This window comes from Pteronotus mesoamericanus, unplaced genomic scaffold, assembly GCF_021234165.1.
Source record: "Pteronotus mesoamericanus isolate MK-2021 breed Mesoamerican mustached bat unplaced genomic scaffold, CSHL_Meso_final scaffold_54, whole genome shotgun sequence".
Taxonomy (NCBI): Eukaryota; Metazoa; Chordata; class Mammalia; order Chiroptera; family Mormoopidae; genus Pteronotus; species Pteronotus mesoamericanus.
The window spans coordinates 40,464,966-40,491,030 of record NW_026555321.1 but is presented as its reverse complement, the minus strand read 5'-3'; the positions used below and the strand labels follow the sequence as shown (position 1 = coordinate 40,491,030).

General features: G+C 38.8%; 1 non-coding gene across 1 annotated transcript; it reads right to left on the bottom strand.

The window, feature by feature from the left end:
• Positions 1-24,266: 24,266 nt before the first annotated feature.
• On the bottom strand, positions 24,267-24,526 carry LOC129061108 (small Cajal body-specific RNA 13). Its single transcript, XR_008528077.1, has one exon. It is a non-coding gene; the product is annotated as a small Cajal body-specific RNA 13 (non-coding RNA).
• Between the last annotated feature and the right edge of the window lie 1,539 nt (positions 24,527-26,065).

Below are 26,065 nucleotides of genomic sequence, written 5' to 3'. Positions count from 1 at the left end.
ATTATGTATTTCAGAGGTTTTCATATATTGCTGTCCATTGTAAAGCTTGTTTGTTCAACAGGACTCTCTTTATAATATGACTTTTGTATAATCAATGGATATTCTTAATAAAAACTGACTTTAAAAAATTCCCCGAGGAATTTTCAAGATGGCAGAGGAGTGAATGGAAGTCACACTGACCTCCTCCCAGGACCAATCTGGAATTACAGCTAAATTATGAAGAAATCACCCTGAGCAAACAACTGAACAATAGTGAGAGAGAAGCCTTATAATCTTGGAAAGACAGAAGAATCTGCTTTAGCACAACCTGACTGGTAAGGAGTATGGTGGAGACTTGAGAAGGCTGGCTGGGTGCCCACAGGCAGCAACATCAGAGGGATATGTAAGTGGCCAGTTGGATCTCTCTGAGAATAGTGGGGTCTAAACCATAAGTGGGGATGTCTAGCTTACAGCACCAGAACCCAAAAAGTACACAGATAACAGCCAGCTGAGAAAGCAGCAAGGTTTCTCTCTGCCAGAGACAGGTAGCTGGAGACCCAAAAAGCTGTTTAAAGGGCCAAAGCATAAATTTTTGTTTGCAGCCACTTACTCTGGGTTCTGGCAAAGGTGGGGACAGAGTGGGATAGAGAGGCCAGAGGATACTGGGTAAGGAGGCTTTGGGGAGAGAACTGAGGAAATAGCCAGTGGGGTCCTGGTGCTGACTCATCTGCCATATGCAGCAGCCATCTTGCTGGGGAAGAACACTCTCCTGCGCAGCTCAGCATGAGAGGAAACAATAGCCCCACCCCTAGGAGGGACTCTGCCCCACCCTATACTGCCTAAGCCTGACTACTGAGTGCAGAGTGACTAGATTAACAACTAAAGGAGACAGCCACAGACAGTAGATTCCTGGAAGTCTCAAACAGACTGTCTAAGGTAGACGGGGTCAACAACTGACATCACCAGAGGCAGATCCAGAAGGAAAAACAATGGTAAATACTTGAGGCTACCTAGACAAAGTCCACTGTGCTCTTCTCCATGATTTGTGACATTTTCTTTACTACATAGCTTTTTAACATTCATTTCGTGTCCATCAAGTTTGTGCATATTGAGTCATTAGATTTTATACTAATAGTTTATTTCTCTCCTTTCTTATAATAGTCTTAATCTCTTTACAGCCTTATTAATACTGGTTCATTTGCTAGTGGGATTGCTGGGGGGAGTTATTTTTGTGGATGTGGGTTTGTTTCCTGGGCTTTTTAGTTTTGTTCTGGCAGCACCTGCACAAAAACACACAAGATGTGGTGGGCAGAGTGACCCTCAGTCAAGCAACTGGAGGGAAGAACAACCAAAGAATGACCAAACAACAATAAAAACCCAATTACTTCCAGAGAGCCAACATAAATGGCATAAAAGACATCCAAAGAGCATCAGGATCAGGAGATCAGGAAGACTGCACCACTGAATCTCATAGGTCTCCTAATACTGAAGTTTATACTACAAAATAAGGAAGTCAAAACAGATCAATTTAAGCAGCAGAAGCAAAAAAGGAGAGTCTCACAAATAATGGGAGGAGAAAGAAACAACCCCCAACTGAAAGGAAAGGAGGAATCCCCAGAAAGAGAAATAAATGAAATAGAGGCAAGTGAACTATCAGATATTGAGTTCAAAACAATGGTTATAAGGAAGCTCAATGAGCTCAGTGAGCTTAGGGAGAATTACCAAGAATTACAGGGAAACGACAGGAACTTACTACAAACTATATCAGCATGAAAAATGACATAGAAACTATCAAAAAGAGGCAAGAGGAAATGAAGAATACAATCAAAAGCAGCTAGATGAAGCAGAGGATCAAATCAGTGAGCTGGAGGAGAAGGTAGAAAAAAGTCCCCAGAAAGAGCAAGAAAATGAAAAAAGAATCAAAGAGAATGAAGAGGTGTTAAGGGAAATGCAAGACAACATGGAATGTAATAATACCTGTATAATAGGGGTACCAGAAAAAGAAGAGGAGCAAGAGATTGAAAATCTGAAAAAGTAATGATGGAAAGCTTCCCGAATTTGAGAAGAGAAAATGTCACACAAGTCCAGGAAGCACAGAGGGTCCCATTCAAGAGGAACCCAATAAGGCCCACTCCAAGACACATCATCATTAAAATGGCAAATGTTAAAGACAAAGAGAGAATCTTAAAGGCAGCAAGGGAGAAACAGGTAGTAACATACAAGGTTGCCCTGCTAAGGCCAGCAGGTGATTTCTCAACAGAAACACTACAAGCCAGAAGGGAATGGCAAGAAATAATCCAAATAATTAGAAGTAAAGCCCTGCAACCAAGACTGGTCTACCCAGTAAGGCTATTAATTAAAATGAAGTCTAAATAAGGAGTTTCCCAGACAAAAGAAGGCTAAGAGAATACACCTCCACCAAACGAGCATTGAAATATATGCTAAAGGAACTGCTTTAAGAAGATGAAGAAAGAGTGAGAAAGAGAGGAACATAGGTGCAAAGGGAAAAAATGGATAACTACCTATCGATAATAACTCTAAATGCGAATGGATTAAATGCTCCAATCAAAAGACATAGTGTAGCTGAATGGATAAGAAAATATGACCCACACTAATTCTGCCTACAAGAGACCCACCTCAGAATAAAACACCTACACTGACTGAAAGTAAAGGGATGGGAAAAAATATTTCAAGCAAATGGACAGGAGAAAAGAGCCGAGGAGCAATACTTATACCAGACAAAATAGATTTCAAAACAAAAGCCATAAAAGAGACACTGAAGGATACTTCATAATACTCAAAGGAAGGATCCATGAAGAAGACAAAAACATTATAAACCTATATGCCTCCAACATAGGAGCACTCAATTATATAAGGAAAATCTTGGAGGACTTCAAGAAAGATATAGACAGCAACACACTGGTAGTAGGGAATTTTTATCTCACCACTGTTAACAAGGGATAGACCTTCCAAACAAAATATCAACAAGGAAATTGTGGAACTGAATGACACATCATCAAATGGATTTAAAGACCATTTATATAAACTTTTATCCCAAAGAAGCAAAAAACACATTCTTTTCAAATGACATGAAACATTTTCAAGGATAGGACACATGATAGGACACAAAACAAGCCTCAACAAAGTCAAGAAAACTGAAATCATAACAAGCATTTTCTCAGACCACAAAGGCTTGAAACTAGAAACCAACCTCAAGGAAAAAACTCAAAAACATTCAAACTCATGGAGACTGAATAGCATGCTATTAAACAATGAATGGGTCCATAATGACATCAAAGAAGAAATAAAAAAGTTTCTAGAAACAAATGAAAATGAACACACGAGTCCAAAATCTATGGGACACAGCAAAGGCAGTCCTGGGAGGGAAGTTTATAGCAATACCAGCCTACCAAAAAAGATAGAAACATTTCAAATAAACAACCTCATCTTTCAGCTTCAAGAACTGGAGAAACAAAAACAAATAAACAAAGCCCAGAGCAAGTAGAAGAAAGGAAACAATCACGATCAGAGCAGAACTGAATGACATAGAGACTAAAAGAACAATTCAAAGGATCAATAAATCCCAGGAGTTTGTTCTTTGAAAAGATAAAGAAAATTGACAAGACTTTAAGCAGACTCTTCAAGAAAAAAAGGGAAAAGACACATATAAAGAATATCAGAAATGAAAGAGGAGCAGTTACAACTAATACCACAGAAATACAGAGGATTGTAAGACATTATTGTGCACAATTATATGACAAGAATCTTGAAAACCTCAATGAAATGGACAAATTTCTTGAAAAATATAACCTTCCAGCACTGAGTGAAGAAACAGAAAGCCTAAACAGACTGATAAGAGTTGGTGAAACTGAAGTAGTAATCAAAAAACTCCTGACACACAAAAACCGTGGACTGGATGGTTTCACAGGAGAATTTTATAAAACATGTAAGGAAGAGCTAACCCGTGTCCTTCTCAGACTATTCCAAAAAATCCAAGAAGAGGGAAGACTCCCAAACTCTTTTTATGAGGCCAACATCATCCTAATCCCAAAACCAGATAAAGACACAACCAAGAAAGAACACTACAGGCTAATATCGCTGATGAACATAGATGCAAAAATCCTCAACAAAATATTGGCAAACCATACCCAGCAATACATTAAAAAGATCATTCACCATGATTAAGCAGGACCCATCCCCAGGGATGCAAGGATGGTTCAATATTTGCAAATCAATGAATGTAATACATCACATAAACACAAGGAAAACAAAAATCACATGATCATATCAATGGATGCGAAAAAAGCATTTGAAAAGGTGCAACACCCATTTATGATAAAAACACTCAGCAAAAGGGGAGTAAAAGGGGGTATACCTCAACATAATAAAGACCATATATGGAAAACCTACAGCCAACATCGTACTTAATGGGCAATAAGTAAAATCTTTCCCACTGAGATCAGGAACAAGACAAGGATGCCTGCTTTCACCACTTCTATTCAACATAGTATTGGAAATCCTAGCCACAGCAATCAGACAAGAAAAAGAACTAAAAGGCATCCAAATTGGAAAGGAGGAAACAAAACTATCATTGTTCGCAGATGACATGATAGTGCACACAGAAAACCCCAGAGACTCCACCAGAAAACTGCTCGACCTAATAAGTGAATTTGGTAAAATAGCAGGATACAAAGTCAATATTCAGCAATCGAAGGCATTTTTGTACACCAACAATGAAATATCAGAATCAGGGAAAAAAAATCCCATTTGCTATAGCAACAAGAAAAATAAAGTACCTAGGAATAAACTTAACCAAAGCAGGTAAAGCACCTGTACTCAGAAAACTACACAACGCTGATGAAAGTAATTAAGGAAGACACAAATAAATGGAAGCATATACTGTGTACATGGATTAGAAGAATTAACATCATCAAAATGTCAATACTACCCAAAGCAATTTATAGATTTAACACAATCCTGTTAAAGTATCAATGATGTATTTCATAAAAATAGAACAAACATTTCAAAAATTTATATGGAATGATAAACAACCCTGAATAGCTGCAGCAAATTTGAGAAAGAAAAACAAAGAAAGAGAGATCACAATACCTATCATCAAACTATATTACAAGGCCACTGTAATCAAAACAGTCTGGTACTGGCGTAAGAAAAGACACATAGATCAATAGAATGGAATAGAGATCCCAGAAATAAACCCATCTCTCTATGGTCAATTGATATTTGAGAAAAGGGGCAGAAGCATAAAATAGAGTAAAAATAACCTTTTCAACAAATGGCATTGGGAGATCTGGACAACTATATGCAAAAAAAAAAAAAAAAAAAAATGAAATTCGACCAACTGACACCACACACAAAAATAAACTAAAAATGGATAAAAGACTTAAATATAAATCATGACACCACTAAAAGTCCTAGAGGAGAACATAGACAGGATACTCTCAGACATGCCATGCAGAAATATTTTCACCAATATGTCTCCCAGAGCAAGGGATGTAAAGGAAAGAATAAACAAATGGAACTTCATCAAAATAAGAAGCTTCCATATGCCTAAAGAAAATGTTGGCAAAATGAAAAGAGAACCAGCTGTATGGGAATGTATATTTGCCAGTGACAAGGGTTTGATCTCCTAAACATATGGAGAAGTCACATGACTCCACTTCAGGAAGACAAACAATTCAATTAAAAAATGGGCAAAGGACCTGAGAAGACACTTCTTCAAGGAAGACATACACAGGGCCCAGAGACATGTGGAAGGATGCTTAGCATCACTAGCCCTCATGGAAATGCAAATTAAAACCCAATGAAATACCACTTCACACCAGTCAGAATGGCCATCATAGCAAAGTCAACAAACAAGCGCTGACGAGGTTGTGGAGAAAAGGGAACCCTAGTACACTGCTGGTGGGAATGCAGACTGGCGCAGCCACTGTGGAAAATAGTTTGGAATTGCCTCAGAAGGCTAAAAACAGAACTGTCTTTTGACCCAGCAGTTCTACTGCTGGGATTATACCTTAAGAATCCTGAAACACCAATTCAAAAGAACCTATGCGCCCCAATGTTCATAGCAGTACAATTTATAGTAAGGCAGTATTGAAAGCAACCTATGTGTTCTTCAGTAAATGCATGGGTCAAAAATCTATGGTACTTTTACACAATGGAATACTACTCAGCAGAAAGAAAGAAGGAACTCCTACCCTTCACGACAGCATGGATAAAACTAGAGACTATTATGCTAAGCAAAATAAGTCTTGGGGTAAAAGACAAATACTGTGTGATCTCAACTATAAGTGGAACCTAGTCCACAAAACAAACAAGCAAGGAAAATATAACCTGTCACATTGAAAGAAAAAACAAACCGACAGTAACGAGAGGGGAGGAGGGACATGGGTAACAGGGAAAAGAAGGGGAAGGGTCAAGTCTAGGAACATGTATAAAGGACCCGTGGGCAAAGCCAAAGTGGTTTTGGAAAACACAAAGTGGGGAAGGATTGAGGGTGGGAGGTGCAGGAGAAAGTGGTGGTAGGAAATTGGAGACAACTGTATTTTAACAATAAAATAATGAATTTTAAAAAATATTAAAAAACTCCACATTGTGCCCTAGTCAATATGGGTTCAATTCCCTATCAGGGCACTTACCTGGATTGTGGTCCAATCTGTGGTCTTGCCATGTGTGATCACTGGTTTCTCTCTCACATTGGTGTTCCTCTCTTTCTCACATTGATTTTCTCTCTCTCTTTTCATCTCTCTCTAAAAGTATTGAAAAAAAAAGGTCCACGGATGAGGATAAAAACCTTTAAAAAAATAAAAATACATTACATATAGTAAAATGCACAGATCTGTCGCATACATTTCAAAGAGTTTTGGTAAATTTATAGACCCTTTTAAATACCACTTCAGTCGCAATATAAAACATTTCCATGACACCTCCCCCAAACTTCTCTTGTACCCCCTTCTATGAATCCCCGTCCCTTTCTATAGGTAATCACTCTTCTGGTTTCTATCAACATAAATTACTTTAGTCTGTTCTGATTTATATTGCCATAGATTACTTTAGCCTGTTCTAAAATGTCACATAAATTGAACCATGCAAGTCTGGCCTCTTTCACTTAGTATAATATTTGTGAGTTTACTTTGTTTCGCAAGTACAGGAGTACGTTTTTTCTTGTCGCTGGGTAGTGTTCCATTGTATGAATGTATGACAATCTGTTGACTATTTGAATCATTTCTAGTTTAGGGTTATTATGAAAAAAAGCTCCTCTAAACACTCTTAACACAAGACTTTGTAGGCAAGTGTTTTCATTTCTCATGGGAAAATACCTAAGAGAGGAATTGCTGAATCACAGGGCAAATGTTTTAAAATTTTTGTGAGAAACTACCAAACTGTTTCCCAAAACATTTTCATTATTCCACAGTTTGAATGCTTTGAATGTGAGAGGCTGAGGGTTCCAGTCAGTAGCTTCACATCTTCACCAACATTTGCTATTGTGGTTTTTTAATTTAAGCCATTCTAGTGGATGTGCAATAGCATCTCATTGTTTTTAGCCTGCATTTCCCTGATGACTAATGATTTTGAATGCATTCACTCAGTTTTTGCAGAGTTTGCAAAGAGAGGCCCCACTGCTGGGATCTTTCATTCCCTTACATCCTTATAGGTGGTCCTGTCAAATTTCTGAATGATGGTGTGGCAGTGCACCATGCAGGCGGAATTTATATTAGAATATTATTGTATTGTGTATATCAAACATGTGAAGTTACCCCAAGGTTGTTTGATTAAAGGTGAAAGGAAGTAGCTTCAGAACTGTAACTGTGAAGTCTGTGACTAAAAGGAGTACCTAGAACCCTTTTTCACAGTCAATGCCTAAGGACCCCCCTGTTGACCTCTGTGGTTTTCTTTCCAGAAGGACTTTGGGAAACTCACTTCTATATTATACAAAATAATTAAAACCCTGCCTTGGAAATTATATCTTAGGCTGATGTCTGCCGCTTTGCTTGAAATTGTTGAAAGACTTTTTCAGAAATACATAACTGGGAAGACCTTCCTGCATTCTCCGTTTGTGGAATTCACTTTTCCTTTTCACACACCATTGCTGTCCAACAGTTTTTGTGATTCATTAGTAAGTGCTGCTCCACAGAGCAAGTTAATTAGCAATCTTCTCTGTTTGGAGGAGCAGATGATACAAGCCAAAGGATCCATACATTAAACAAAAAGCAAAACTAAATTAAGTAAATTGTTCAGGTATGAAGAGATAAAGGTCTCAATTGGGCAGTTGTGAAATATGACTTAAGAAATACTGAAATAAAGCCCTGGCTGAGTAGCTCAGTTGGTTAGAGCGTAATCTCTCTTTTTTAAATTAATTTTAAAATTATGTTTATTCTATTACAGTTGTTTCGATTTTTCCCCCTTTGCCCCTCTCCACCCATCCCACCCTGCCCCCATTCCCACAGTCAATTCCCACTCTCTTGTCCATGTCCATGGGTCATTCATACATGTTCTTCGTTTAGTTCCTACTTCTTTCCACCATTGTCTTCCCTCCCCATCTCCTCTGGTCACTTTCAGTCTGCTCCATATTTCCTTGCCTGTGGTTTATTTTGTTCGTTAGTTTACTTTGTTGAATAGATTCCACTCATAGGTGAGATCAGGTGGTATTTGTCTTTCACTGACTGGCTTATTTCACTTAGCATAATATTCTCCAGTTCCATTCATATCATCACAAAAGGTAGGAGTTCCTTCTTTCCTTCTTTCTTTTATTCAAAATGCAGATTGATTTTACTTATTTATTTTTTTAAATGTCAAGGCTCATTATAAAATATTAAAAATTTTATCCACTATAAAGTCTCAGCAATTAAAACAACATGACACCAGCACAGTAATAATCGAGTAGATCAATGATATAAAATGAGTATTCTTGAAACAAATGTATATATCTTTCTAACAATGTAATATATGATTAAATTGATATTTCAAATCAATGGGGAAAATAAGGCTTATTCAACAAATAAGGTGCATGGATCTCTATAACTTGAAATAAAACACAGAGCATTATTTCCCATATTATACAACAAATATTCAGGTGACTTAAAAATCAATATGTAGAATCTAAGGAGTTTTAGGAGAAAATACAAAATAATATTTTTCTTAACCTGAAGTAACATATTCAAACCCAGAAGCTATAAAGTAAATTATTGACAATATAACTATATTAAACATTTAAGACTATACCATAATATTTATGTATAAAAAGTTAAAGGACAAGTAATAGAATACGAAAGTATTTGCAACAAGTCTATAAAGGGTTAATTTTCTTTTTTTAGGGAAAACCTTCTACAAACATTTAATCAAAAAATTGATAAAGAATACCAAAGTCAGTTAAAGCTTTAAAAAAATAATACAAATATGCAAGAAATATACAAAAACAGGTTTAGTTTCAACAAATAGTAAAGGAACAATTAAAATAACACATCATTGTCACAATCAGATTAATAAGTATTAAAAATATTGGTAATATCAAGTATTGGCAACTTTGAAAGGAACTGGGTATTCATAGACTTTTTCTTCATCTTCTTAAAGAGTCCCTTTAGCATATCTTACAATGCTGGTTTGGTGGAGGTGTATTCTTTTAGCCTTCTTTTGCCTGGGAAACTCCTTATTTCGCCTTCCATTTTAATGGAGAGCCTTGCTGGGTCGAGCAGTCTTGGTTGCAGGCTTTTGCTTTTCATTCCTTGGAATATTTCTTGCCATTCCCTTCTGGCTTGCAGTGTTTCTGTCGAGAAGTCAGCTGCCAGCCATACCAGGGTTCTCTTATAAGTTACTACCTGTTTCTCCCTTGCTTCCTTCAGGATTCTCTGTTTGTCTTTGATATTTGCCATTTTAATGATGATGTGCCTTGGAGTGGGCCTCATGGATTCCTCTTGAATGGAACCCTCTGTGCTTCCTGGACTTGTGTGATGTTTTCTCTTCTCAAATTAGGGAAGTTTTCCATCATTACTTTTTCAAACAGGTTCTCTATCCCTTCCTCATCCTCTTCACCCTCTGGTATCCCTATTATATGGATATTATTACATTTCAGGTTGTCCTGCATTTCCCTAAATGCCTCTTCATTCTTTTTGAGTCTTTTTTCATTTCCTTGCTCTTTCTGGGAGCTTTTTTCTACCTTGTCCTCCAACTCACTGATTCTATCATAGGCTTCATCTAGTCTGCTTTGGATTTTTTCTACTGTGTTCTTCATTTCAGAAATTGTATTCCTCATTTCCTCTTGTCTCTTATTGATAGTTTCTATGTCCTTTTTCATGCTGATACAGTTTGCAGTAAGTTCCTCATAGTTTCCCTGTACTACTTTTGTAATTCTCTCTGAGCTCACTGAGCTCTTTGAGCTACCTTAGAACCATTGTTTGGAACTCAATATCTGATAGTTTACTTGCCTCTATTTCACTTAGTTCTCTTTCTGGGGATTCCTCCTTTCTCTTCAACTGAGGGTTGTTTCTTTGTCTTCCCATGATTTGTGAGACTCTTCTTTTTTGCTTCTGCTTCTTAAATTGATCTGTCTTGATTTCCTGACTTTGTGGTGTGAACTTCTATGGTTGGAGACCACTGTTTTTACTTTCTGGATCTGCCTCTGATGATGTCAGATGTTGACCCTGTCTGACTTCAGGCAGTCTTTTCGAGACTTCCAGGAATCTGCTGTCTGGGGCTGTCTCCTTCAGCTGTTAATCTATTCACTCTGCACTCAACAGCCCTATGTAGAGACACCATAGGGCAGGGCAGAGTCCCTCTGGGGCAGGGTTATTGGGTCCTCTCACACTGCTGATGCTCAGGGGAGTGGTCTCCCTGAGCAAGATGGCTGCTGCAACATGAGGGAGGAGTTAGCACTGGGATCCTGCCAGGTATTCTCTCTGTTCTCTCCCCAAAGCCTCCATCTCCAGTCTGTCCTCAAGTGTCTCTAGACCACTGTGCGTCCCCTTTATCCTAGACTACTCTCTGTTGCTGTTCCTCTGTATTCAGCTGTCAGGTTTTAGCACTACAGGCCTAGGCAGAGCCTCCTGGGGGCGGGGCTATTAGGTCCTTTCACGCTGTTACCTCTCAGGGGAGTGGTCTGCCTCAGCAAGATGGCTGCCACTTGGAGGATGAGTCAGCACTGGGAACCTGCTGGCCACTTTCTCAGCTCTCTCCCCAAAGCCTCCTTCCCCAGTCTCTTCTCAGGAGTCTCCAGTGTACTCTGCCCCTACCTTTGCCAGAACCCGGGGTAAGTGGCCGCAAACTAAAATTTGTACATTGGCCTTTTAAATGGCTCTTTGCGTCTCCAGCTGCCTATCTCTGGCAGAGAGCAACCCTGCCACTTTTTGGAGCTGGCTGTAATCTCTATACTTTTTGGGCTCTGGTGCTGTAGGCTGGAGATCTCCACTTATGGTTTAGACCCCGCTCATCTCAGGGTGATCCAACTGGCAATATCCTTCTGGTGATGCCTCCTGTGGGCGCCCTGCTCACCTTTTTGAGTCTCTACCGCACTCCTTACTGGATAGGTTGTGCTAAAGCATATTCTTCTGTTGTCTGAGATTAAAAGGCTCCTCTCTCACTATTGTTTAATTGTTCATTCCAGGTGATTTTTCCACAATTTAGTTGTAATTCCTGGGTGGTCCTAGAAGGAGGTCAGTGTGACTTCCGCTCACTCCTCCTCCATCTTTAAAAGTCGGTTAGAGTGTAATCTCAATATGCCAAGTTTGCAGGTTCGACTTGATGTTTCTCTCTCTCTGAAAATCTTTTTTTTTTAAAAAAAGAGAAATACTGAAAGAGCAGAGAAAGAAGAGAGAAAAAACACACAAAGGTAAGTCAGTTAATGCTCTCTGACTTCAGATTCCTCATATAAAATATCAGAGGAATTGTCTAAGGTTCCTTTCAGTCTGTTAGTATATGATTCTACAATATCCACAATCTCCCTCCACTCTAAGTTGTCTACCCTAATTAGGGCCATTCTCATTTCTCCCCAGGAATATTCTAACCTCCTATTTTGTAGCCAGAATCATTTCTATAACATGCCTGCTAAAGTCACTGTCCTGCTTAAAACCTCTCAATAATTTAAAAACTCTATTAAAAACAAAACAACAACAAAATTCCATTAACCTTGATATAAAATCTGAAGGATTTCACATGATCACCAGCCTCATATTGATGTTTAAATTTCACCCCTCACCACTGTTCTTAGCACTCCAAACCTCCCTACACCTACATCTCCTTTCACTTCTTTAAAAAAGCCATACTGGCTCTTATATCCTTCCTTTATATGGTCATTTAAACCATAGATTTTATTGAGTGCCTACTGTGTCCCAAAAATTATTTTAGTGCAGGGAATAAAGCAATAACCACAATGGACAAAATCCCTGCCTTCCCAGAGCCATTTCTTCTCACTGGAAAGCAATTCTTCAGAGCACCCCTTGATTCAGTAACTCATCTCACAGGTTTTTGCTCAGATGTCACATCCTCCTGGGAGGGCTCCTCTGACTGCTCGCTCTGCTTCTTCTTACCCTCTCCAGGGTACACCCCTTATTTCCCCTCATATAGCATTTGTTGCGCTGTGTGACATGGTTGTCCCTGCATCCCACTAGAGTATAATATCTATGGGAGCATGAACATGCTGCCCTTGCTCATCATTTCCCCGCAAAGCCTGACACATGGCAAGTTCTAAAAAAAATTGTTACAAAAAAGATACATTAAAACTGTTACAAACTAATGACTACCTGCTTGAAAAGGAATCATGTAAAATGGAAAAATGCATCTAAATCTGTAATGGGACAACAGAGGCTCATAATTTCCATATTTTCTTAGACATACCAAAGAAAGGAGTATACCATGATTAGTGTAAGGTTTAGAAGCAATTAAGGAGAGGTTAGCTGGGTAGCTCTGACTCTGAAATTTGGAGAAAATCTCTTATAACAAGGGTATAAAAATAGAGATCTCTCCACTAACTCCCCAAGATGAAGTTGATTGTGTGAAGACGTCTTCACCAGCCAATCTTAGTAAAGCATCCAGAAGTAAAAAATGAACACATTTACCTATGTGGAAAATGAATTATGCCACCAATTAGTTGTATTTATGACAGGTCATATACATGGAATCACATTGCTGTAAGCAGAATGATGCCCCCTCTACCCCTACCCCAAGGATGTCCTGATCTAACTTCCAGAATCTGTGACTATGGAACCTTACATAACACAGGGGAATGAAGGTTGCAGATGGAGTTAAGGTTGCTAATTAGCTCACTGTAAAATAGGGAGATTATCCTGGGTAATCTGAGTAGGCCCAATGCAATCACAGGGTTCTTAAAAGTGAAATTGCAAGGCAGAAGAGGATCAGAGAAAGAGATGTGACAATGGAACAAGGTCAAAGAGCTGCTATGTTGTCAGCTTTGAAGATGGAGGAAGGGAACATGAACCAAAGAATGTGATAGTCCCTAGATGCTGGAAAAAGCAAGGAAATGGATTCCCCCCAGAACCTCCAAAAGGAACACCTTGATTTTAGCCCAGTGAGACCTATATCAGACTTTTGACCTTATATTTCTGACATAACTGTAAGATAATAAACATGTGTTGTTTTAAGCTAATAAGCAAGTAGCAATTTGTTAAAGTAAAAACACTAGTACATATCCTTGTTCCATAAAGCACACCTCCTTTCTAGTAAAACACCCAAAAAGAGTTGAGCTCCACAGAACTGATTGATGTTTGATCACTGTTGTGATGAACAGATTGTAGAATTTGCTTTAGAGCTATGAACGGCTTGGGGTTCCCTAGTTTTCCTCGTCTCCTTTCGTCCCTTCTCTGCCACCTACCGTCACAGGCATGCAAATGGAGAAACACACCCGCCTGACTCAGAAAATGTGGTCTGCCACAAATATGTCTACAGTTCCTCTTTAGCAATATCATCTAAAGGGATGACTCTCTCTTCCCGGTAACCTACACCCCAACAGGCTCCTCTTTGGTAATGGCTTCTATTTTCCTTCTAGGAAGCCTAATATTTGTCTAAACCAATTTATTATGACATAGAAATCTTGAAGGAGGTGGGGAAAGGATTGCAGATGGTGTGATGTCTCAGGGTCAGCATCCTTCCTCCTGGAATTGCCTCTATTCAGGCTCATTAGAAGAATACTTATAAGCTACCCCCCGCCCCCCAAATAATAATAATAAAAAGAAAGAGAAGAGGTTCAGTGACAGCAATCAGGTGCTGGGAAGAATTTTAGGAGTATTTTTATCATCCATATCATGGTGTACTGCAGTATTTCATTACTGATCTCTCTAGTTTTATTTTCTAGCTCCTCTCTGTGGCCCTCCTCCTCTCCTAGGTTTCTTTGACTGCTCACCTTCCTCTCACCTTTTTCATGCTGTCACCTCTGTAAGGGTGACTCTGAAACCACCAGTCTTTACTTCTTTCCTTAACTACAGCATCCCCAGGTGTGGGCTGCTGGGTGTTTCCTGCTTGTGTGGAATCTCCTCGAATGCAGCAGAGGCTGTGTTAGATGTCCTCTCTCCCCAGCCCAGTTGCCCTCCTTTTTGTTATCGACTCAGTGGCTTTCCCAGCCCCTGGTAATTGGTGTGCTAGTGGTAGATCATGTCTTTTTATTTCCTCAATCTCCTTATGCTGCAGCTGAGACAGTCTATTTGTCTTTCCTAAATATGCTTTTTATTCTCATCTCTGTGTCTTTTCTTTAGCTCTCCCTCTACCTGGAATGCCGTTCTCCCACATGAACTGTAATGGAACAACAGAAGGTATATATATAATCTCAGACATACTAAAGAAAAGGAAGCACCATGATTGTTTAAGACTTAGCAATGACCAAGAAATTACCTAGATAGCTCTGAGTCTTAAACTTGGGGAAAATACTTTTGGGAACCAGCATGTAAGGATAGAGCTCTCTCCACTAATTCCCTAGGACCAACTGTTAGCATGGAGATGCCTTCACTGGGAAACCTTGATAAAGCACACAGAAGTAAAAGGTGAACACATTTACCTATTAAGTGTACACTTTTGTCTATTAAAATCTTTCCCAGTGATAAACACATTAGAGCATGATTTCCATGACTTCCTTGGGGTGGCCATGAGAATGGTAGAGAGGGTGACAGAGGAACACACGGAGCATCAGTGGCATTGATAATACAGTAGTCCCCAGTTTATCCTCGGTTTTGCTTTCTACAGTTCCAGTTGCAGTGCAAAAATATTAAATAGAAAATTCCAGAAATAAACCATTAAAAAGTTTTAAGTTTTGTACCATTCTGAGTAGCATGATGAAATCTCATACCATCTGGCTCTGTTCTACTCCAGACATGAATCATCTCTTTGTCCAGCATATCCATGCTGTATACATGCTGTATGCATTCTCCTCCCCCTTCCTCTTCTGTCTCTCTAACCAATTGTTAGCTAGTTAGTAGCCACCCCGTTATCAGATTGACTAACCTATTTTATAGTTAGTTACTGTTGCTAATCTCTTATTCTGTCTAATTTGTAAGTTAAACTTTATCATAGGTATGTATGTAGTGGAAAAAACATAGTATATATAGAATATATATGGTTCAATAGTATCCACAGTTTCAGGCATCCACTGGGGGTCTTAGAACAAATTCCCTACAAATAAGAGGGGGCTGCTGTATTCATTTTTCATATATAGGTGGTGGGGACACATGTTTTTTTACATTATTTTCTATTATTTTTTATGTCATGTTAAACACACAATCTTTCCTTACACTTTCAATACAATTTGAAGTATCTAAGTGCAAGTATATATTTTCCCCAGCACTAATTTTCCATAAAGCAAAGTTATACAGGCTTTTCATATGTATGCATTTCTCAAACCCAATTAATGTGGATGATGTTTCACCCAATCCTGACACAGCAGATGGCAGTGTAGGCCCAGTTTCTCATACAATAATGACATACAGACTTGTTTGCAGATAAAACTTTAGCTGAAAAATTGTGGTTTTAATAGATTAACACAGAAAAGGTAAAAGTATAATGTCATTATTCTGTTCCTTGGGATTTAGAGACATATTTTCTAGTTATATTAAACTCATCAAAATAATTCATTAATAAAGTGAAAATAAATTCTTAAGCTGAAATAGGAATCATCATCTCCAAAGAGATACTGAGCAATCTTATTCTCATGAGATTTGAGTGATTGTCTGGTACTTCCAGTTTGACTTTGGCAAATAACCTCCTTGCATAAAATTAATTAGGAATCTTCATGGCTTGTTACCATGGTGTAAGATTACATTTTTTGGAAGGATTTTAAAAAAATTAAACAGAAAGAGAGTTAAATCAAATTGAGTTTTATTTTAAAACTGCAGATAGGAGATTTTGCAAGTACATTTTGTTTGCGTCACCCCCACCCCCCGCCATTTCCCAGATTCATTTGAACCTGCTGCCTTCCTCCCATTAGCAAGAACCGGAGAGGCAGTCCAGCAAGATGGAGGAGAGTACAAGCACTGATTAAACAGAACCAGATTCAAATTCCTCCTCACTGCCTGTGAGGGAACTTAATCAGCCTCCCTGAGTCTCAGTTTCTTTCCCTGTAAAATGGAGATAGTAACAGATTTTACCATTTAGAGTTATTGTGATAATATGTTCACAGTATTACCAGAGATTAGTGTTTTTGAGGACTGCCAGGCTCCACTCTCACTGTTACCCTGCATATATACTCTTTTGTCTCTCCTTTCATAAATGCATAAAAACACCAGTCACTGGACATCTTTCCTTCCTTGCCTTTGGAGTATTATGTCTCCAACATGCTGCCCTTCATTAGGCCTTGATTGTTTTTCTTTCTCTCTTCTCATTCTGTCTCCTATTCTGAAACTCCACTTCTCTCTCATTTTGCTCAGCAGTGCTCATCTTCATTTACTCCTAATTTCCAAAGAAATTACTGACAGACCTTGTTTATTCCTTCCCTGCTGGGGACACAGCCATCTTCTCTTTGGGTCCACCCACCTTTCCCCGGGAAAGGCTTGGGAGAACTGAGAACTCCTTGCTTCAGCTAGAAAATTGACCAGATGGGCTTTTCTTCCAATATTAGAAATATTTGAAAATGGGCCACTTTTGAAAGATACTTGAAAGTATTAAATCATTGTAGAATTTTCATTCTGTTGGAGAGATTTTTGTGATAGTTTAATTTTGTACATATTTTTGAAAGCTTCATTAATTTTTCTAGAAAAAAACTATATCACAGCAAAAATTACCTAACTTTATTTTACAGAGAATCACTGGATGTGAACAAAAATTTTAATCATGATATTCTTCTTCAACACAGAACAACAAAACAACCAATTGATTGATTGTTTGACTAGTAATATATTAAAATAAGTTCCCATTTAATGAATACTTATTATATGTTAGACATAGTACTAAGTACCTTAAAAATGTGACCTCAGTTTATTCATAAAAAAGAAAAACCCAACTGTAGGTACTAGAGTTATCTCCATATTTCAGATAATAAAACTGAGGCTTAGAGAAGTTATGTGACATTAGTAAGGTCAGACAGCAAATAATGGTAAAGCTAAATTAGTCTAACTCTAGAGCATAACCTCAATGTTATTATTTTTTATTATTGAAGTATAATTGATATATAAAATTATTTTAGTTTCAGGTGTACAGCATAATGATTCTATATATGTATATATTACAAAGTGATCTCCATAATAAGTCTAGTTCATACCCATCATCACACACAATTTTTTGTGCATAATTTTAAGATCTACTGTTCTAATAACTTTCAAATATGCAATACATTATTATTAACTATTATCACTATGTTACACATTACATCTCCAGGACTTATTTATTATATAGTAGGAAGTTTGTACATTTTGACCACCTTTACCCATTTCTACTCAGTGTTTACTATTCTCTGGTAACTAGTCTGTATAAGAAAATTGTTCCTGGTAAAATTGTCCAGTTAGCTTCTGAATCAAATCCATAGGTTCATTTTTTTTAATCCTCACCAGAGGATATGTTTATTGATTTTAGATAGAGAGGAAAGGAGAGAGAAACAGAAAGAAACATTGATGTGAGAGAGAAACATCAATCAGTTGCCTCCCATCCATGTCCTCACCCAGGACCGAACCCTCAGGCTTTTGGTATACAGGATGATGCTCCAACCAACTGAACCACCTGGCCAGGGCCATGTGTTCATCTTTTTAAAACTAGTTTTCAATTTTTGAGGAGCTTATTCATACATGAATTTATTGGCATCTGTCATATGAAAGTCATCCTTTTTATCCTTTCTCCTTCTTGTCCCCAAGAAACCCACATATGAACCCCATTCCCTTTATCTCAGAAATGTGTCTCAAGTAGATCCAGTTCTCTCCTTTTTCTCTTCCTTCACCCTATTTTATGCTAATATCATCTCTGTTCCCTGGGTGATGGTAACACCATTCTAACATCTTCTGATCTGTAAATCTGCTATACTTTTCTACATTTATTAACTGCCTCTTTCATATCGATGTTAAGTCCATGAGGGCACAGACTCTGTCTTGTTCAATTTACGTATCTCCAGGACATAGACAGTGCCTGGACATGGAGAAGAGCTCACTAAATAGTTACTGGTTGGATGAATTTAACAACGGGCATGTAAAGAAAGTACATTCTTGAGAATCAAGATGGTGAAGGAGTGAATGGAAGTCACCCTGACCTCCTCCCAGGACCAACCTGGAATAACAACTAAATTGTGGAGAAATCACCTGGAACAAACAACTGAAGAATAGCGAGAGGGGAGCCTTGTAACCTTGGAGACAGAAGAATCGGCTTTAGCACAATCTAAATGGTAAGGAGTGCGGTATAGACCTGAGAAGGCAGGCAGGGCGCCCACCGGCGGCAGCACCAGAAGGATGTTGATCAACCAGTTGGATCCCCTGAGAAGAGCGGGGTCTAAACCAAAAGCGGGATCTCTAGCCCACAGGACCAGAGCCCCCAAAATACAGAGAGAACAGCCAGCTGTGAAAAACGGTAGGGTTGCTCTGTGCCGGAGACAGGCAGCTGGAGATGCAAAGAGCCTTCTATAGGGCCAATCCAAAATTTTTATTTGCAGCCACTTACCCTGGTCTCCGGCAAAGGCGGGGGCACAGTGGGCTAGAGATGCATGATGAGACTGGGAAAGGAGGTTTTGGGGAGAGAACAGAGAGAGTAGCCAGCGGGATCTCAGTGCTGACTCATACCCCAAGCGGCAGCAGCCATTTTTCTCAGGAAGAGACCACTCCCTCTGAGCAGCACCAGTGTCAGAGGACCCCATAGCCCCACACCCAGGTGGGATTCCACCCAGCCCTGTGCCGTCTAAGCTGCCTGCTGAGTGCAGAGTGGCAGCCACAGACAGTATATCCCTGGCTAAAGGGGATGCAGAGAGGTATGGTGACACTTGAGGAGAGACTGGGGACAGAGGCTTTGGGGACAGAACTGAGAGAGTAGCCAGCGGGATCCCAGTGCGGACTCCTCCCTCATATGGCAGCAGCATGAAAGGACTCAATAACCCTGCCCCCAGGAGGGACTCTGCTCCACCCTGAGCTGTCTAAGGCAGCCTGCTGAGTGCAGAGTGAATAGATTAACAGCTGAAGGAGACAGCCCCAGACAGCAGATTCCTGGAAGTCTCGAAAAGACTGCCTGAAGTCAGACAGGGTCAACATCTGACATCATCAGAGGCAGATCCAGAAAGTAAAAACAGTGGTCTCCAACCATAGAAGTTCACACCACAAAGTCAGGAAATCAAGACAGATCAATTTAAGAAGCAGAAGCAAAAAAGAAGAGTCTCACAAATCATGGGAAGACAAAGAAACAACCCTCAGTTGAAGAGAAAGGAGGAATCCCCAGAAAGAGAACTAAGTGAAATAGAGGCAAGTAAACTATCAGATATTGAGTTCCAAACAATGGTTCTAAGGTAGCTCAAAGAGCTCAGTGAGCTCAGAGAGAATTACAAAAGTAGTACAGGGAAACTATGAGGAACTTACTGCAAACTGTATCAGCATGAAAAAGGACATAGAAACTATCAATAAGAGACAAGAGGAAATGAGGAATACAATTTCTGAAATGAAGAACACAGTAGAAAAAATCCAAAGCAGACTAGATGAAGCCTATGATAGAATCAGTGAGTTGGAGGACAAGGTAGAAAAAAGCTCCCAGAAAGAGCAAGGAAATGAAAAAAGACTCAAAAAGAATGAAGAGGCATTTAGGGAAATGCAGGACAACCTGAAATGTAATAATATCCATATAATAGGGATACCAGAGGGTGAAGAGGATGAGGAAGGGATAGAGAACCTGTTTGAAAAAGTAATGATGGAAAACTTCCCTAATTTGAGAAGAGAAAACATCACACAAGTCCAGGAAGCACAGAGGGTTCCATTCAAGAGGAATCCATGAGGCCCACTCCAAGGCACATCATCATTAAAATGGCAAATATCAAAGACAAACAGAGAATCCTGAAGGAAGCAAGGGAGAAACAGGTAGTAACTTATAAGAGAACCCTGGTATGGCTGGCAGCTGACTTCTCGACAGAAACACTGCAAGCCAGAAGGGAATGGCAAGAAATATTCCAAGGAATGAAAAGCAAAAGCCTGCAACCAAGACTGCTCGACCCAGCAAGGCTCTCCATTAAAATGGAAGGCGAAATAAGGAGTTTCCCAGGCAAAAGAAGGCTAAAAGAATACACCTCCACCAAACCAGCATTGCAGAATATATGCTAAACAGACTGCTTTAAGATGAAGAAAAAGTTTCTATGAATACCTAGTTCCTTTCAGAGTTGCCAATACTTGATATTACCGATATTTTTAATCCTCATTAATCTGATTGTCACAATGATATTATTTTAATTGTTCCTTTACTATTTGTTGAAACTAAACCTGTTTTAGTATATTTCTTGCCTATTTCTATTATTTTTTTAAAAAGGCTTTAAATGACTTTTTTGGTATTTTTTACCCATTTATTGATTAAAGGTTTGTAGAACTTTTTTCCCTAAAAAAAGAACCAAAAAACCTATTAACCATATTTTAGATGTGTTGCAAATATTTTTCTGTTCTATTCCTTGTCCTTCAACTTTTTTAATTTGAACATTACTATATAGTTAAATGTTTACTATTGTCATATTGTCAATATTTACTTTATAACTTCTGGGGTTGAATATTTTACTTCAGGTCATAAAAAATATTAGTTCTATTTTCTTAAACTCCTTAGATTCTACATATTGATTTTTAACTCACCTGAATATTTCTTGTATAATGTATGAAATAGGGCTCAATATTTATTTTATTTTAAGTAATAGTAGTCCATGAACCTTATTTGTGGAATAAGCCTTATTTTCCCCATTGGTTTGAAATATCAACTTAATCATACATATATTAATCAGATATATACATTTGTGTCTAGAATGTTCATTATATTTCATTGATCTACTTGATTATTTCTGTGCTGGTGTCATATTGTTTTAATTGCTAAGACTTCATCATAGTTTTAAATTTTTAGAAATATAATTAACTTTGACATTTAAAAAATAAATAAAATCAATCTACATTTAAGAAAGAGAGAGAGAGATGGAACTCCTACTTTATGCAACAACATGGATGGAAGTGGAGAATATTAAGCTAAGTGAAATAAGCCGGTTTGATGAAAGACAATTACCATATGATCTCACCTATAAGTGGACTCTATTCAACAAAATAAACTAATGAACAAAATAAACCGCAGGCATAGAAACATGGAGCTGACTGAAAGTGACCAGAGGGGATGGGGAAAGAGGACAATGGTGGAAAGAAGGGGAAGGGACTAGACAAAGAACATTAATGAATGACCCATGGACATGGACAACAGAGTGGGAATTGACTGTGGGACAGGGGTGTGGGGGTGGATGGGTGGAGGAGGGTAAAGGGGGAAAAACTGAGACAAGTGTAATGGAATAAATGTGATTTATAAATTAAAAAAAAATAATAAAAAAATAAAGTACATTCTTTACCCTCTTAGACTGTTCTACATATTAGTGGAAACAGACACATAAGCAAACATATGTAATACAAAGTGATAAGTGTTATAAAAGGGATATACACAATATTTAGTTCATAGTGGTACAATAAAGCAGGATAGCGGCAATTCTATACTTAGCTGCAAAAGTTTATACATGCTTAGAAAGGTCTTCCAGGTTAAAGAAGAGTTCACCAGGTGGAAGATGAGAAAAAATATTCCAGGTAGAATAAACAATGTGTGCAAAGACTGGGAGGCAGGTGGTGGCAAGTGCTGATTATTGGGATGGAGGGGATGACTATAAATATCTTGATTTGGTCAGAGCCAATGGAACATATGGAGAAATGGCTGGGGTGGGGGTGGTAGAGGGATGGGAAGAGACCTCATCATGAAGGCAAAAAATATGCCAAGCTAAGCAGTTCACACTTTGATTTATATATAATCAGGGTGCTATAAAAGAGCTTGAAGCAGGGGAATAACAAGAGATTAATATTTTAGGGAAAACAAGACTAGTGAAGTGAGAATAGATTGCAAAAATTTGAGATAAGCAGATCTACTAGATTTCATTGCAGGACTTCCTTTTCTGGTCAGTATGGAATAACAAGCCTGGCTTTACCCTCCTACCTGAAAAAACAGCTGATGATATTTATAAAATAATAGCTTGTAAAATCACTGGACATCAAGCAACAAAGGACAGAGATCCCTGTGAAACAGGAAACAAATGAGATGATCCCTATGGCCGATTGTCCCAGGATATGACCTTGAGAAATTTTTCAGACTGTGCTACAGGAAGGGGAGCTAGGCAGGGCTCAGCAGCCTCCCTGACTGAGGAGACAGAACTACGATCCTAGGGATTTGGGACAGCTGAGGTCATAGGGCAGAGAGGGGAGAGCTAACAGAGAGAGAGAGAGCACCTGGAGCTCTGCAGAGACTCCCTCTGCCTCCAATATTCAGCAGACTAGTGACTGATCAGCACATGTATGAGGCCAGGAAAAGAACCATTACAAGGATTAGAGAGAACAGTGCCACCAGCTGGACTAGAAAATCCAATAATTTGTGCATTGGGCACATCAAACAGGGAGGTTTTGCCTCAGTACTGCAGGATTATTATCCCTAGACTGGACACGGCTTGAGACCTGCCTAACTTATCAAAAAAAAAAAAAAAAAAAAAAAAAAAGGCCCGAAGGAGTAAAACTGTTTCATATTACTTAACTGCATGCCAGAACAAAGCTCAGTACAACTTATAGAAATATAAAAATATTCAGTGTGCAACAGGTAAAATATACAATATTTAAAAAATATTTAAAAAATGAAGTAGAGATGCAGAAGATATTTTTTTAAAGACCGAAATTAAATTTCTACAGATGAAAAATACTATCTGGATTTTCTGACCATTTGGATGACAGTGTGGAGGCAGAAAGGGAGAGGTAGATTGGGTGACATGTACTGCTTTAACAAGAACAAGGAGTAAGGAAGGAAGGAAGTGAATGGGATGGGGGGAAATTGAATTTAGGGCTTATTGACTTTGAGATACTCCATGACAGAACTCTGAGGAAGCCAATGTTTAAGGGGTCAACCAGAAAAAAAAAAACCAACCTATAAAATGATTGAGAAAGTGTGGTCCTAGAAAGAGAGGAAGAGCACGGGTAAGAGACTTCATAAAAACCAAGACAGCCCCAAATTTCAAGGAGGAAATAGTTGACATGACAACTACTGTAGAGATTAAGTAGTAGAAAATCTGAGAAGTGGCCAAAGTGGTCACTGAACCTGGCAGGTAGGCGATGATTTCACCTATGTGATGGAAGGGACCCTATCTGTTTGCTCACTGCCATATACCCAGTGCATATTTCACAGCTTCTGAAGCAGAGTGGGTGTTCAAATCCATCTGGTGAGTGGATGAATGAGTTCAGTATGGAGCTATGACCTACCCTGTGCCTGGCAGAACCTTTTTGTGATCAGAGTTGTAGCAGTTTAGTGGGATTAGAAGGGTGGAAGCTAGACTACAGTGGATTCAGTGAAGACTGGAAAGTTAAAAAAAAAAAAAGAAAAAAGAAAAAAAAAAGGGCCACAGGATGATGCAAGATCAAGGAAAACTTTTATTTTTTGCGGGGTGGGCAATGGAAAAAAAGCTGACAGTCTATCTTCACAGGGCCTCGGACCTTCTGGTTGACAACTGACCACACCTCTAAGGGTTTGTTCTCCTGTGTAATCACTTGAAGATTAAAATTCCAGAACAGGTCTGATTGACTTGCCTTGGTCACAATCAGGTGGCTTTCTGAATATGTAACTTTATTTATTTTTAAATCTGTAGCAATATTTAGTGTCCAACAGACACTACTACATCTGTTAAACAATATCCCCACTGGCAACACTTCTCTTGTGAACAGATAATAACATGGGACAACCATTGTCACTGTGGCAATTGTACCTAGGAACTATCAGAGGAGACTTGCACATGATTAGCAGGTTCTCAAGCAGTCATGCCTCAGCTTCCTCTGCAGTATGCTTTTTCTGGTGTGCTCTAGGGTACTGAATATATAACTCTAATCACCCCCTTCCCATTTGCTTTTAGTAAAGTTGGCTGAACTTGAAGAAAGATGGCTCTAGGAAAATAATCTAGTATGTTTTTCTTTTTCTTCTTTCAATCTTCAAAGAGTACTTTATGCATCTGCTATGTGCCAGGCACTCGTTAGGAGAAAGACGTTTAGTCGATAAAGGGCAAAACCAGGCATGGGTTCTGCTTCCCTAAAGGGCAGAGCTGAGGACAGGCCTGAGATGACCTCTGAAGATGATTTACTATGCATTTGACCAGGAAACCAGACACAGGTTCTGTTCCCCTGTGTAGGACTGTGCCTTGCAATTGTATAATCATTTAAATTAATTGAAGATGGAAAGAGGGAAAAGAAAAACATGCTAGATTATTTTCCTAGAGCTATCCTTCTTCAAGTCCAGCTAACTTTACTAAAAGCAAATTGCGGGGGTGGGGGGGCGGTGATTAAAGTTACATATTCGGTACACTAGAGCACACCAGACTTGCAGAAAAAGCATACTACAGAGGAAGCTGAGACACAACTACTCAAGAACCTGCTCTTCATGTGCAATTTAAATAAATGATTATACAATTGCAAACCAAAAAAATGCTCTGAAGTAAATGAATGCCCCTAAGATTGTATGCAACAAAGGAACCTGATCTGACTTGGTGGCTAAGGACTTTCTGCAGGAAGAGATACCAGAACTAAGATCTGAGGCATGAATGAAGAACAACGGCTAACAGAGCAACCAGCGTGTGCAAAAAGCCCACAGCTGGAGGGAGCGTGTTATACCCTAATAGCAACTCTTCCTGAAAATGTGACTTCATCTCTCTCAGCATCTGGCAAGTTTGACATAAGTACAGGTATATAGATGACTCCACCTGTTCTTATGTGTGATATCAGTGTACCTCAGTTAATGAAAGAAAAATTAAGATGTGGGTTAATTAGGTTGCCTACCTTTCTGAGGACACAAATGATTACTTTTTTTTTTTTTTTTAGATTTTAGCTGATATGTACCTAAAAGTTGAATATAAATTTTGCAGTAAAAATTAAGTCAGATTTTATCAGGTTGTGCCTTTCTATGGTATGATATTAAAGATCAGGTTCTGTAACTCACACTAAGGTAAAAACATAATCTAAAACAAATTTAAGAATTTTATGTTAGCTCTTCCCATAAACAACCTGATGGTTTGCTACTCACTAGACTCAGAAAACAGCCCACGAAGTCATGCAAATCAAGAGGTTCATATCTTTATGTTCAGTTTAAGAATACTTCCCAGGCCATTGAGGGTATGCATATAGAAAAAAGCCACCAAGTAACTGAAGAAGGATGTCACTTCACAGAAGCAAAGTGTGCCATTCAGTCATTACAATGGTAGAGTTGGTAAATGTGACCAGGCCAGAAACTGGTTGGACATGGGGTCAGCGGCCCAAAAAGAGTGCTGAACTTTTACTGCACATGCTTAAAAGTGTAGAGAGTTATGCTGAATTTAAAGGTTTAGATGTAGAGTCTCTGGGTATTGAGCGCATCCAGGTGAACAAAGCTCCCAAGATGTGGCACAGAATTTAGA